This window comes from Panthera tigris, chromosome B2 (assembly GCF_018350195.1).
Source record: "Panthera tigris isolate Pti1 chromosome B2, P.tigris_Pti1_mat1.1, whole genome shotgun sequence".
NCBI classification, from domain to species: Eukaryota; Metazoa; Chordata; class Mammalia; order Carnivora; family Felidae; genus Panthera; species Panthera tigris.
In genome coordinates, this window is record NC_056664.1 from 5,200,753 (window position 1) to 5,213,705 (window position 12,953).

General features: G+C 46.4%; 1 protein-coding gene across 1 annotated transcript in view; it reads left to right on the forward strand.

Moving 5' to 3' along the window:
• Positions 1–3,725: 3,725 nt before the first annotated feature.
• KIAA0319 (KIAA0319 ortholog) overlaps positions 3,726–12,953 on the forward strand; it is a 104,776-nt gene continuing 95,548 nt past the window's right edge. The window contains 1 exon segment of the mRNA XM_042985405.1: positions 3,726–3,821. The gene's annotated coding sequence lies outside the window, so the exon portion shown is untranslated.

Here is a 12,953-nt window from a genome sequence, read left to right on the forward strand (position 1 = left end):
CATGATATTCTCTTTGTAGTGACGATGGAAAGGAGTTTTATATGTTACTCATTTAGGCATTTAGAATGAAAATGCTAATATTGTAGCATACGTTACGGAGGCAGTAGTTCATTTTTATAGGAAAAGGATGTTTGGGGCATAAAATGCGTATTCACCGGAGTTCCTATGTGGCTCAGTCAGTTAAGCATCCTACTCTTGATTTCGGCTCAGGTCATGATCTCATGGTTTGTGAAATCGAGCCCCACATCGGGTTCTGTGATGACAGTGCAGAGCCTGCTTGGGATTCTTTCTCTCTCTGCCCATCACCTACACACCCTCTCTCTCAAAATAAATAAAGAGTTATCAGATTGTTTGAAAACCTTGAAAGGAACTCCAATCCCTTTACATGACCGAGCATTCAAGTGAAATACCTTCCCATTTGCTGTTCATAGTGACAGAATCTAAGAAGTTTTATGTGATGGGAATAGGAACAATTAGGCCAATTTTAGTCAGCTTTCCCAAGAATTAAGACCCTACTGATTTACTGAAATCATTGCACTGTATGCTAACTAACTTGGGTGTAAGTTAAAAAAATAAAACTATAAAAGTAAATAAAATTGCCAAGAATGGCCTGCTCATTAAGAAAAAAAAGGAAAAGATGGAGCACCTGGGTGGCTCCATTGGTTAAGCATCCGACTTTGGCTTAGGTCATGATCTCACAGTTCATGAGTTCAAGCCCCGCATCGGGCTCTGTGCTGACAGCTCGGAGCCTGGAGCCTGCTTCGGATTCTGTGACTCCCTCTCTCTCTGCCCCTCTGCGGCTCACACTCTGTCACTGTCTCTCTCAAAAATAAATAAAACGTTAAAAATTTTAAGAAAAAGAAAAAGGAACTACTAATCTGCAATACCTTGGATTTTTTTTTTTTTTTTTTTTTTTTTTTTTTTTTTTACTTTGGATTTCAAATTTTCCAGCATGGTGTATCTGAGTACCTTACTTTCCTTGGGGGAAATTCCAACTCAGAATCTTGTGTTTATTTCAGTAGGCTAAATACCATCTTTGCCACTGATGTGGAATGTACTTGAAGCTTGCTAGACCTCAGTTTCTCCCACCTTAAAAACAGGATAATTCTGCCTTTCCTGTACAGTTTGTGCTAAGACAAATGTCTCAGCCAACAGCATGTAACGAGCAAATGAAGCCAGAAAAGCTATACTAAGGATACCTAATTTTACCCTTAATAGTTCTTGTAGTCTCTGGCGTGTATACATGCAGGAGCTCAATAAATGCCCATTAAATCCCGAAGAGAAGTCAGAGACAGTGGCCTAACATTAATGTCCTAGGGAGGCAGACTTTTTCATGTAGTGCCAAAATAGATACTAAATTCATTATATATATTATAATATAATATATAATAATAATAAAATTATGTATATAAATATATATATATAACGTGTGTGTATGAATATATATATATATATATATATATATATATATATATATATATCAAAATAGGCATTCATTGTAATGGCACTTGAGTTAGAAGATTAAACTCTAACATTCTGGGCTAAGCGCATGTATATTAAAGATCTCTGGGAACAAGCCTGTGGTCGAAATTGGATTTGTTGGTGCAGTGAGAGGGCACTCTGAGGGTATTGTGGAAGGCCAAGTGAGAGGACAAAGGGCAATGCCTTTTGTGAGGTTTAGGTTCCCGCTGAAGGATTCTGGGGAGGTCTTGGATTCGGAGATTGGTTCCTGTACCTTACGGTTTCAGAGGTAGACTAGGAAAAGAAAGGGGCTGACTCAAGATTGGATTCTATCATGAGTAGAGGAGAGTTTAGCAATTGGGCCCCACCAGTTAGGAGTGGGAATAGCAAAGCAAAGGGGGCCTCTGTGGTGAGAAAGTAATAGTTCTTCACAAAGGGGATTGTTATGTTGTTTTATGGCCTGAGCTTGGGAGGGGAGGGTTTTGTTTTTTTTTTAAGTTTATTTATTTTGAGGGAAAGAGAGACCATGAGTGAGTGGGAGAGGGGCAGAGAGAGGCAGAAAGAGAATCCCAAGCAGGCTCAGGCTGTCGGCCAGCACAGAGCTGGATGTGGGGCTGGAATTAACTGAGATCCTGACCTGAGAGGAAGTCAAGAGTGGGAAGCTTAACAGACTGAGCCCCCTGGGTGCCCCTAGGAGGTGAGTTTCTTCAGGTTTTTCTGGACATCTGGGGAAGTCATCCCAATTGCATGACTTTGGGAGAAACATTATTTCCTGTGAACTTTGCTTCTGGCTTTATCTGTGTCTTCCCAGCCTCATCAATGGCAAGGTCACTTTTTTTCTCTGTGGTCCAACCTGATTTCCATTCTTGTCGCAGACTATGAGTCAAGTTCTCTCTTGTCCAGCAAGAGAGTGGATGCAGAATTGAATACAAGAGAGGCTAATGTCCGGGAGGAGACAAGAGCCCCAAACAGGGGTTTCATGTGTATTTATTGAGCTCACAAGATATTACCCACGTGATGAATGTGAAGAAAACAAGTGAACACAAGTGAATGTGGAGAAAACAATCAGACAATAATCGTTAACTTGTGTGTGTAAGAAGCAAAGGGTTTGGGGGGGCAAGTGGAGTTTGTGATCAAGGTACGTTGGCACCAGATGGAAAGTAACTTCCTGCAGGTGATCTAACAAGTTACTGGTGATCCCATTACAATATCTCGCTAGCTCACCTCAGGCAAAAACGCCCAGTGGTGGCAGTTTTCAGCCCTAAGCATTTTTCTGACCCATTTATGTAAGTGGAAACTATTTCCCCACATACTCTTTCAGTCCTGGATGGGTTTTTCTTTCAGTGTTTATTATCTTATTTAATCCCCACAGTCATCCTTTAAGAGTGCTATTATCTCCACCTTGTACATGAAGAAACTGAGGTTTGGCAGGATTATGCAACTCCTACAAGGCCTGTCCATAGCCAGTGAGAAGCCTCGTAGGGGCTTGCTCGTGGGGTCTGGGTGACTCTTTCCTGGGTACCGCGCTGTGTTTCATAGTCCTGGGAATGTGCAAGGGATGCTCACAGAAGGCCCTGGCTTCCTTTTCTGCTCTATGTTACCCTACCTAGATGCGTGGGCATCTTGTAAGAAAACAGAATAAATTCAAGAGTCTTCCTCGTGAGTTTTCTGTGGTTCAGATCATCACCATCCCCTAGACGAAGTGGAGTGTAAATACTGAGGTGAATGGCACCCCATTCACTTCGAAAGCTTGGAGGTGATGGGGCCCCTCCCAGACCGGGCAAACCTCAGAAAGTAGCAGGTGCTCAGGACGTCTTGGGCCCAAAGAAACTTCCGCTGGAGGAGTGGGTCCCGTGCATGTGGGGTGACTTCCTTTCGGGGGACACATTCGCAAAGGGTCTTTAACCCAGGTAGTGCGCTCACGGATGCCTCGAACCTGCCTGGTCCCCGCATTTGGAAGGGGGGGGGGGGGGCTCGTCCCTACACCGTTGAGGGCCATGGCGACAGAGAAGGTTGGCGAACGAAAGGAGGTGGGCACACGGGTCGCCCTCGACCCCGAAAGCCTTCTGCTGGGAGTGGGCCACCCGGGAACGCACCTTTTAGAAGGTGAGCCGGACCCCTCCAGCTGCGCAGGGCCCGCGGCCCGCACCTCCCCAGGGGCGCGTGCGCGCGCGCGTGTCGCCGTGGTAACCGCGCGGCGGAAAGGCGCGGAATCACGGGCGCGCGCTGCCCCGGCTGCCGCGGAAGCTGCTGCGGGCGTCGGGCGGGGGTCCCCGTCGGACCGCTGCTGCCCACCCGCGGACCCGGCTGCGCGGGGCGGGGCGCCGGAGCGGCGGCCGGGCTCGCGTGCGCGGCTGGAGGTAAGCGCGTCGCGGCCGCCTCACCCGTCCCGGGTCCTGACCGGGGTCGCTCCTCGGGCGCTCTCTCCCCGGGGAGAGAAGGCGGGAGCGGGGCTGCCGTCGGGGGGGCGGGCACCGCGTGTGAGTGAGTGGGCGAGGCCGGCACTTGACGGCGGGGAGCAGGTGGGACGGCAGGGGCACCTCCCCGCTAGCCCGTCGCACCGCCTGCAGCGCGCGGACCGAGGGACGGGAGGGGGGGCGGCGAGGAGGCGGGGGGGGGGGGGTGGCGGGCGCCCCGAGTTGGGGAGGTGAGTGCCTTCGGGCTCTCCGGGACCGCGGGGAGAGGCGTTACCCGATTGCTGCGCGGCAGGGGTGTTTCTGGGCAGGGCGGCGTCGGGGACGTTGACCTCGCCTCCCAACCTCGCCAGTGGCATCTCTTCGCCCTGTAGAGTCGTGTCCTTTAAACTCCGTTCGGTGATATTTATGAGATAGTTGCTGTCATTTGCTAAATTCATTTTGTCTCTGGACCTTCCCGTAATCTGAGGCTGAAAACCCCCGAATGGCTTTTCTCTCCTTCCCGTTGAACTCGCTCCACGGAATCAAGATATTATTATTCATCAAGAGCATAAGCCTTAGGAGAGTCAGCATTCTTTCCATCATTCTCTTACTTTTCTGGAGCGAGAAAAGAATATTATATGCATACTCATGTCCATTTTTATTGCTAGTGTGTTTAATTTTTGTTTGTGGGTTAAATGTTAGTGTTGTAAGCAGTGCTTAAGTAGAGAAGTTAGATGATGTTTTTGATAATAAAAAAGCCCAAATTGTAGACAACCCCCTCTCTCAAGAAAACAAGAATTTTTGGGGTGCCTGGGTGGCTCAGTCGGTTAAGCGTCCAACTTCGGCTCAGGTCACGATCTCGCGGTCCGTGAGTTCGAGCCCCGCGTCGGGCTCTGGGCTGATGGCTCAGAGCCTGGAGCCTGCTTCTGATTCTGTGTCTCCCTCTCTCTCTCTGCCCCTCTCCCGTTCATGCTCTCTCTCTGTCTCAAAAATAAATAAACATTAAAAAATTAAAAAAAAAAAAAAGAAAACAAGAATTTTTGAAGTGAACGTTCGTATTTATTGCTTTATTCCTGAAATGCATGCTCACTGTCCGAACACTCAAAATGTTTATTATAAGGAGACCACGGCCATGGACACTACTGACATTACGGCAAATATAGTATTTTATTTTGTATTTGCTATTTTACATCACTTTTCACATAAACGAGGAATGCTGGAAATAGCGATTCAGCCACCGACTGAATCATGGAGAAAGCTGAATTCCTCTGTAATTCGAAAGAGAAGGGTGAGCGTGTATCAAGACTTTTTAGCACCACAGTAGTCTCATCACACCTTGCCGTATACAGTGCCAGTGCAGGGACATAATTTTCGTTCAGAAATAAAAAATAATTCAGCCAAAATCTTATTTAAAATAGTCAAGGGGCACCTGGGTGGCTCAGTTGGTTGAGGCTCCGCTGCTGGCTCAGGTCATGATCTCACAGTTGGCGAGTTCCAGCCCCACGTGGGGCTCCCTGCTTTGCCTGTCAGCCCAGAGCCTGCTTCGGGTCCTCTGTCCCCCCTCTGTCTGCTCCGCCCCCGCTGGCACTCTCCCCCAAAATAAATATATATTTTTTTAAATTTTTTAATGTTTATTTATTTTTGAGAGAGAGAGAGAGAGAGAGACAAAGTGTGAGTGAGGGAGGGGTAGAGAGAGAGAGAGAGGGAGACACAGAATCCGAAGCAGACTAAAGGCTCTGAGCTGTCAGCACAGAGCCGGATGCGGGGCTCGAACTCACGGACCGCGAGATCATGACCTGAGCCGAAGTCGGACGCTTAACCGACCGAGCCACCCAGGCGCCCCTCCCCCAAAATAAATATTAAAACAAATAGTCAAAGGGAGCTTCAGTAACTTGTTAATGTGAAGGAATGGATTTGCTGTTAAATTTTCTCGACTTAATTTTTTTCTAGTCGAGCAGAGAAGAAGCATTCTCTAAATAAATCTGTAGAACTAGGCATCACTCTTTCTGGGGGCATTTGATGTGATTGCCAGGTCAGGTGGCCTGGTTTTGGTCACGGCTCTGCCACTTAGTGGCTGTGTCATATTTGGCAAATTCCCTAACCCCCCTAACCCTCGGGTTTTTATCTGTAAAATAGGGGTAATAATAGGACCTCTTTGGTGGAATTCCTATAAGAATTAAAGTAATACATGTGGTCACTGCCTGGCATGCAGTAACCCTTCAATAAAACGTATTAGTACTGTTAAAATAAGTTTTCCTTTCAGGAAATATTTTCTAGGTGTTCAAAATAACTTGGCACTGGGGTGCCTGGCTGGCTCAGTCGGTGAAGCATGCCACTCTGGATCTAGGGGTTTTGAGTTCGAGCCCCACGTTGGGTGTAGAGATTACTTAAAAATAAAATCTTAGGAAAAACAACTTGGCACTAAACATAGAATTATTTTGATGTGACAGAAGCTTGTTGTGATGTATAATGTCAAACCATCATAAAATTCATAATTTTTATTTGCAGCATCATTATAACAACAAAACAGCGATAATAAATATTGATGAGGGTTTTTTTGGAGAGGGGGGCAGTAGGGTTCGCGGGGTCTGGATCCGACGACCAAGAAAGAATTCTCGAAGTTATCTTTGGTGCAAAAAGGTGATTTTATTGAAGCATGGGGACAGGATCGTGGGCAGGAATTGTGGCCCTGGGACCATGAGAAGAGACTGGTTATATACTATGGGGCTTGGGGAGGTAAAGTCCGGGGGAAGTTTCCAGTGAGGTTTTCATATGGTAAAGAAGACTCCCAGGATGGTGGAGGCCTAGCTATTGTCAAGCTAAGGTGGTTTTTCCCTCTAGCAAAGCATTAGCATTAAGACCGTGGGGAGTCCTGGAGAAGCATTTTACTCTGCCAGCCCCAAGTAGTTGCCAATGGGCTGCAGGTTATAAGGAAGTTTAGTTCTACCTGCCATTTCCTTCTGCCTTTGTTTCTTACTTCGCCATGGAGGGGTGATGTTGGGGCTCCAGGAAAAGGAGTCGATAGATTTCTGGAGATTAGGCTGTTGATAAGAGTGCCTCTTACTTGTGATTTACGGAGATATTTGTAACTAGATGGAGACCGGGTCCGGCAGGACTGTGATCTCTGTCAGTTACCACTTGTTTCTCCCCTTTCCTTTGTTCTTGGGCAGCCAGGGGAGCCTGAGGAATGTCACACATGTCCCACTTAGTTGGGGGCGGTGTGGAATGTCACACATGTCCCACTTAGTTGGGGGCGGTGTTTGCCGCCTGTCAGCCTGTCTTACAAGCCCTCATCAGATAACACAGTCTTAAAGGCGTGTCGTTCCAGGTCATTATGTTGAACGATGCAAGGACGAAGTTTTGCTCGCGCCACCCTGGAGTAATTAGTAGGTTCTTGTTCCATTTTTTGTTTTTTAATCTTTATTTTTCGACACTATTCATGTGAATTCAATAGTGACAGATTATCTTATTTGTATGTCTAGTAAGTGGTAAAAAGGGTTGGGCCAAAATAACATCTATTTTTGCATCGTTTTTCAGTCTTTTAACCACAGGTGTTTGAGTTTCAGAGTAAAGCTTCTTGGATAATACGCGGGTAGATAAAGAAAGTGCCGGGGGTTTAGCTCTGTTCCCTTTCAAATGACGTTGGTAGAATTATGTTACCTGTTGGAGAGTTTTTGTACGTCCAGCCTGCTGCCCATTCTTTTCCCAAAGTTCCAAAAAGTCAAGGGATTCTAATACACGTCTGTTTAATTTAAGCAGTGTTGCTAGAGTAAGGGGATAACTCAGACCTCCAAGTGAATTTTTGAAGGTGGGGTCATTCCATGCCCTAATTGAAAGCACCAGAATGATGAGTATGGGGGGGGACATTAACCTCAGTGTTGCCACCCACACGTTTTAGGTATTCCATTTCGCAATATGTTTTTTCATGTGATGAGGAAGTAAGGATTGCTCCTTTCTGGGATGATGATCCTATTGTTCTGGGGTTGTGACTGTCAGAATAGCTTACCTTTTTTTTTTTTTTTTCTTTGCTTTTGTCTTTACAATGAAGTACAGGACGTCTGGCTGCACTGCCCTCTGGTCAATACAACACAGTTGCCTGCCTTCCAGATTTCTTCAAAATAACCTCTGAAGGTGTCTTACCTTTAAAACAACCCTTATCTTTACCATCTCTCTCCGTATATTTGTACTTATCAGGAAGTCGAAATATTTGGTTAATTCAGCAAAACCTCCTGGGGCGCCTGGGTGGCTCAGTCGGTTAAGCGGGGGGACTCTAGGTTCTTGGGTCGGCTCGGGTCACATGACCTCAGGGCTTCGGGCTGAGTGCTGGCAGTGCAGAGCTGCTTGGGACTCCTTCCCTCCCTCCCTCCCTCCCTCGCTCTTTCTCTCTCTGCCCCTCCCCCACTTGCACTGTCTCTGTCTCTCTCAAATAAATACACTTTAAAAAGCTACGAATCATCCAAATTCTAGGTGCCACACGTTTCACGTTTTGTTGAAGCGAAGGACTTCTCCCCGTGCGCGTGCGTGTTTAGGAGTCTCTGCTGACTCCACGGGCTTGGGCTTTTCTGGCCCCTGCGGTGTTGGACCTACTGTCCCCAAATCCGGAGAGACTTTTGCTGACCTTGTTTTACTAGCCTTCTCCCGCTCGGGTGACCACTCTCACTTTCTTGAAACAAGTTCCTCTCCTGGTTCATAAGAGCGTCCTTCAGTCTCCTTCCTGGGTTACCTTAGGGCACGTCGCTCCCCCGCTTGGAAGTGTCACGTCCATCGGTGGATGAATGGATGCACAAAATGTAGGAGACACACACTGTAGAATACTGCTCAGCCTCCCGCAAGAGGGAGAATCTGCCTCATGCCGCGACATGGATGAGTCTTTTTTTTTTTAATTTTTTTTAATGTTTATTTATTTTTGACAGAGAGAGAGAGAGACAGAGACAGAGACAGAGCATGAGCATGAGCATGAGCAGGGGAGGGGCAGAGAGAGAGAGAGGGAGACACAGAATCCGAATGAAGCAGGCTCCAGGCTCTGAGCTGTCAGCACAGAGCCCGACGCGGGGCTTGAACTCACAGACTGCGAGATCATGACCTGAGCCCAAGTCAGACACTCAACCGACTGAGCCACCCAGGCGCCCCTGGATGAGTCTTGAGGACGTGATGCTGAGCGAAATGAGCCCAGAGGCAAAAGGACAAACTTTGTGGATCCGTTTGCCTGAAATGTCTGGAATAGTCAAATTCATGGAGACAGTGGAACAGTGATTCCCAGAACCGGGGGGGAGGGGAGACGTTGTTTGTGGGTACAGTTTCAGTTTGGAGTGAAGGAAAACTTCTGAAGGCAGTGATGACGGGTGCTCAACAGTGTGAGCGTATTTAATGCCGTCAAACCGTATATTCCAAAACGGTTAAGGTGGAAAATGTTCTGTGATACTTGTTTCACCACAATAAAGAGAAGATTAGTGTGTCCCCACTGCCTACCCAACCAAGTACGGACCTCCGTGTAGCCTGTGGTCCTCCCCTGGGTCTTCTTGGTCTGTGTTTTCACCCTCCCGTCTCATTTCCCGTACGCGTTCCGCATTCCAGACCCACGGACCCAGGCCGGACACACCAGCTCCTGCGAGGTTTCCTGCTTCGGTGTGCGGGCCATCCCCACGTGCTGGAATGCTTTCCTTCCTTCAGCGCGTAGCGGGTCATCTCAGGATGGAGCTTAAGTGTGACACTTCTGAAGGCTTTCCTACTGCCCTCGGCCCCTGGCATCAAGCTCTGTGGGTGTGCTTCCAATGTGTCCCTCATCCTGTTCCCATACGGTATGGGTTTTTATACAGCAAGGACTAGTTGTATTTTTTTTTAATTTTTATTTGTTGTTTATTTTTTTAGAGAGAGAGTGCAGAGAGAACTCGAGCAGGGGAGGGGCAGAGAGAGAGAAGGGGGCAGAGGATTGGAAGCAGGCTCCGTGCTGACAGAAGAGAGCCCAATGCGGGGCTTGAACTCATGAACCACGAGATCATGACCTGAGCTGAAGTCAGACACTTAACCTACTGAGTCTCCCAGGTGCCCTGGGACCAGTTTTATTTTATTTAAAAACAATTTTTTTTAATGTGTATTTTTGAGAGAGAGAGAGAGAGAGAGAGAGAGAGAGACAGAGTGTGAGCGGGGGAGGGACAAAGAGAAAGGGAGACACAGAATCCAAAGCAGGCTCCAGGCTCTGGGCTGTCAGCACAGAGCCCAACATGGGGTTCGAACCCACGAACTGTGAAATCATGACCTGAGCCAAAGTCGGATGCCCAACCGACTGAACCACCCAGGCACCTCGTTTTATTTTTAACATGCATGTTTGCTTTTAAAAAAGTCTCAAGTTAATAAATATTTCCATTCTTCTTCAAAAGAATTCTAAGGCCTTAATACATTTAAAATTTCTGTTTCCCCCTCCCTCATCTCCCACTTTATTATCATTGAACATTTTTGTTGGGATATTTTTTTTTTATGACTTATGTTAGTCAGTTTCTCGCATACCGATTCTTTTTCCATCCCCTCTGTTCAGTATCCCTTTCCTACTTGTGTTAGTGGGGATATATGGGTGGTATACTCCGTGTTTAGCTAAAAAATCTTTGTTTCATTGTTAGTCTGTTTTGCAATTTTTATTTGAGGTCATTAACATTTTTTCAAAGCGATAACGTGCCATATAGTACAAAAAACATGGGATACTTCGTGAATTTGCATATCATCCTTGTGCACATGGGCTAGGCTACTCTTCTTGGTATCCTATGTGCTGGGGCAGCGACACTCTTGAATGTTACTCTTGAATGCTGGTTGGGTGAGTTCTGAGTTCTAGGCTAGCAGTTTTTGTCCTCAGTACTTTGACTGTCTTATCTTCCAGCATCTATGGTGTTGCCCATGGAACACGCCGCCTTTCTAATTCTTGTTCCTGGGGAAATACTCTGTCTCTTATTGCTGGTTCTTTGTAAGATTTACTGTTTGTCTTTGGTGTTGTGCAGTTTTGTTTCAGTGAGTGTAGGAATAGGTTCATTTTACCTGCTCAGAACTTCTGGTACGTCCTGGAGAGGAGGATGCTTGTCTTTCACCAGAGACCGTGGTGAGGTGCCTGGATGTCTCGGTCCGGTTAAGCGTCCAACTCCTGCTCAGGTCACAATCTCATCATTTGTGGCTTCGAGCCCCGCATCAGGCTCTGTGCTGACAGCTCGGAGCCTGGAGCCCGCTTCGGATTCTGTGTCTCCCTTTCTCTCTGCCCTTCCCCTGCTCACACTCTGTATCTGTCTCTCTCTCTGTCTGTTATAAATAAAAATGGAAACCAAATTGTTTTCTTTCCTTCTTTTTTTTTTAACTATTCATATTAATTAATTTGTTGTTCTTTGGAACATTCAGGTAAATCTTCCTCCTGACTAGTAACATACAGTCGTCATGGTAGCATGTATTAAGTCGTAATTCCCATCCCATTTGGTTTTTTACTCCTACTTTGTTATTGAGTAAGCCATAAGAAAAAGTCATTTTAATTTTATATTTTAGATGTTTTTTTATAATGAGTATTAGAATCTACCTTTGTTTTTTCTTTTCATTCCCCAAACATCCTTATATATTTTTGCTTGTTTATTTAGTACAAATGAATCTTATTAAGTACTTTAAAGCATTCTGCTGAGTTTTAATTCATACTCCATTTCTTTGTGAACGTAACACGTTGTCATCTTTGACGTGTTACCCTTCCAGGTTAAACCACAGTTCACCCCCCATTTACTCATTTCTTCCATCATCTCTCTCTGTACAGTCTTCATAATTATGTTTAAAAAGATATTGAGGGGGGCACCTGGGTGGCTCAGTCACTTAAGCATCTGACTCTTGATTTCAGCTGAGGTCATGCATGATCTCACTGTTGGTGAGATCGAGCCCTGCGTCAGGCTCTGTGCTGACAATGCGGAGCCTGCTTGAGATTCTCTCCCTCTCCCTCTCTCTCTGCCCCTCTCCTGCTCATGTGCGTGCTCTCTTTCTCTCTCTCTCCCTCTTTCAGACTAAATACATAAACTCTTAAAATAAAAAAAAGATTTATTCTCTGTCACATCTTTGTAATGCTTCTGGCGACCCCTGGGACAGGACCTCTCTCCTTCGTGCCTTTCAGTCTGTGTATCTGTCTGCCATGTTCAGAGATGCTGCTGCTTCTAGGAAGTTTGCTAATCTTCTCCAGCCTGGCTGTACTAACCCTAAGGTCCGTGTCTCTCTTCTTGGTGTGGTGGATTTAATGACGAGGAAAACTCTTGTGCTTCTCTTCCACCGTTTCACCAGCATGATTCTTAGAAAGCTGATAAAGGAGGGGTTTGTCCCTTTCCTCTGCCTATATTTTCTTCCGCTTCTTCCCTGATCTGCCCTTCGGAGCCCCACAGGATCTGCTACTCCCCATCCCACACCGATGCTCTCCCCGTGTTTAAAAACCAACGCAGGATTGCGTTTCCCTTAATTCTTCTTGATCTCCTAATAGGGAGTCATTTTATACTGTAATTGAAAAGCATTCTCTCTGTTGGCAGTAAATTCCTGGATAATCCTCTGTGTTTGTTGGCACAGGTTTTCTCTAACTTATTTTACTTTATCAGCTTCCAGTGGAGAAAGTGAGAGCACAGAATACAGTACTGAAAAACTGCTAAGTTTTAAAATTCTTGGCTTGGCCCCTAGTTGAATGTATTGTCTGGATTTCCTACTGTCTCCTTTGTTTGCTGGTGAGGATCTGTGTGCCTGAGAGCCCCTTGTAGATGCAGGAGCAGTGGCTGGCTTCTCCTGAAGGTGCTCTCTGAGCTGTTTTTTCTTGACACCTCTGTCCAGGCTTGGGCAGGTCAATGGTGGAGGGGTGTGGGTCCCGAACAGGTCACCACCTGCTTTGTCAAGAGAGAGTGCTGGAATTGAGGAAGATCAGGGCAATATTCCCTACCCATTGAAACGTGGAGGCTTGTTTTGGAGAAACTGGAAACTAACCTCTGACTGGTGAGCCACAGAGCTTCAGCCAGAATATTCTGTGCACTTGTTGGGGATACGTCTCTGTCTTGCCCCTTGGATTATTATTGGGAGGCTCAGATAATATGAAATACATACAATTGCCCTGTGAAT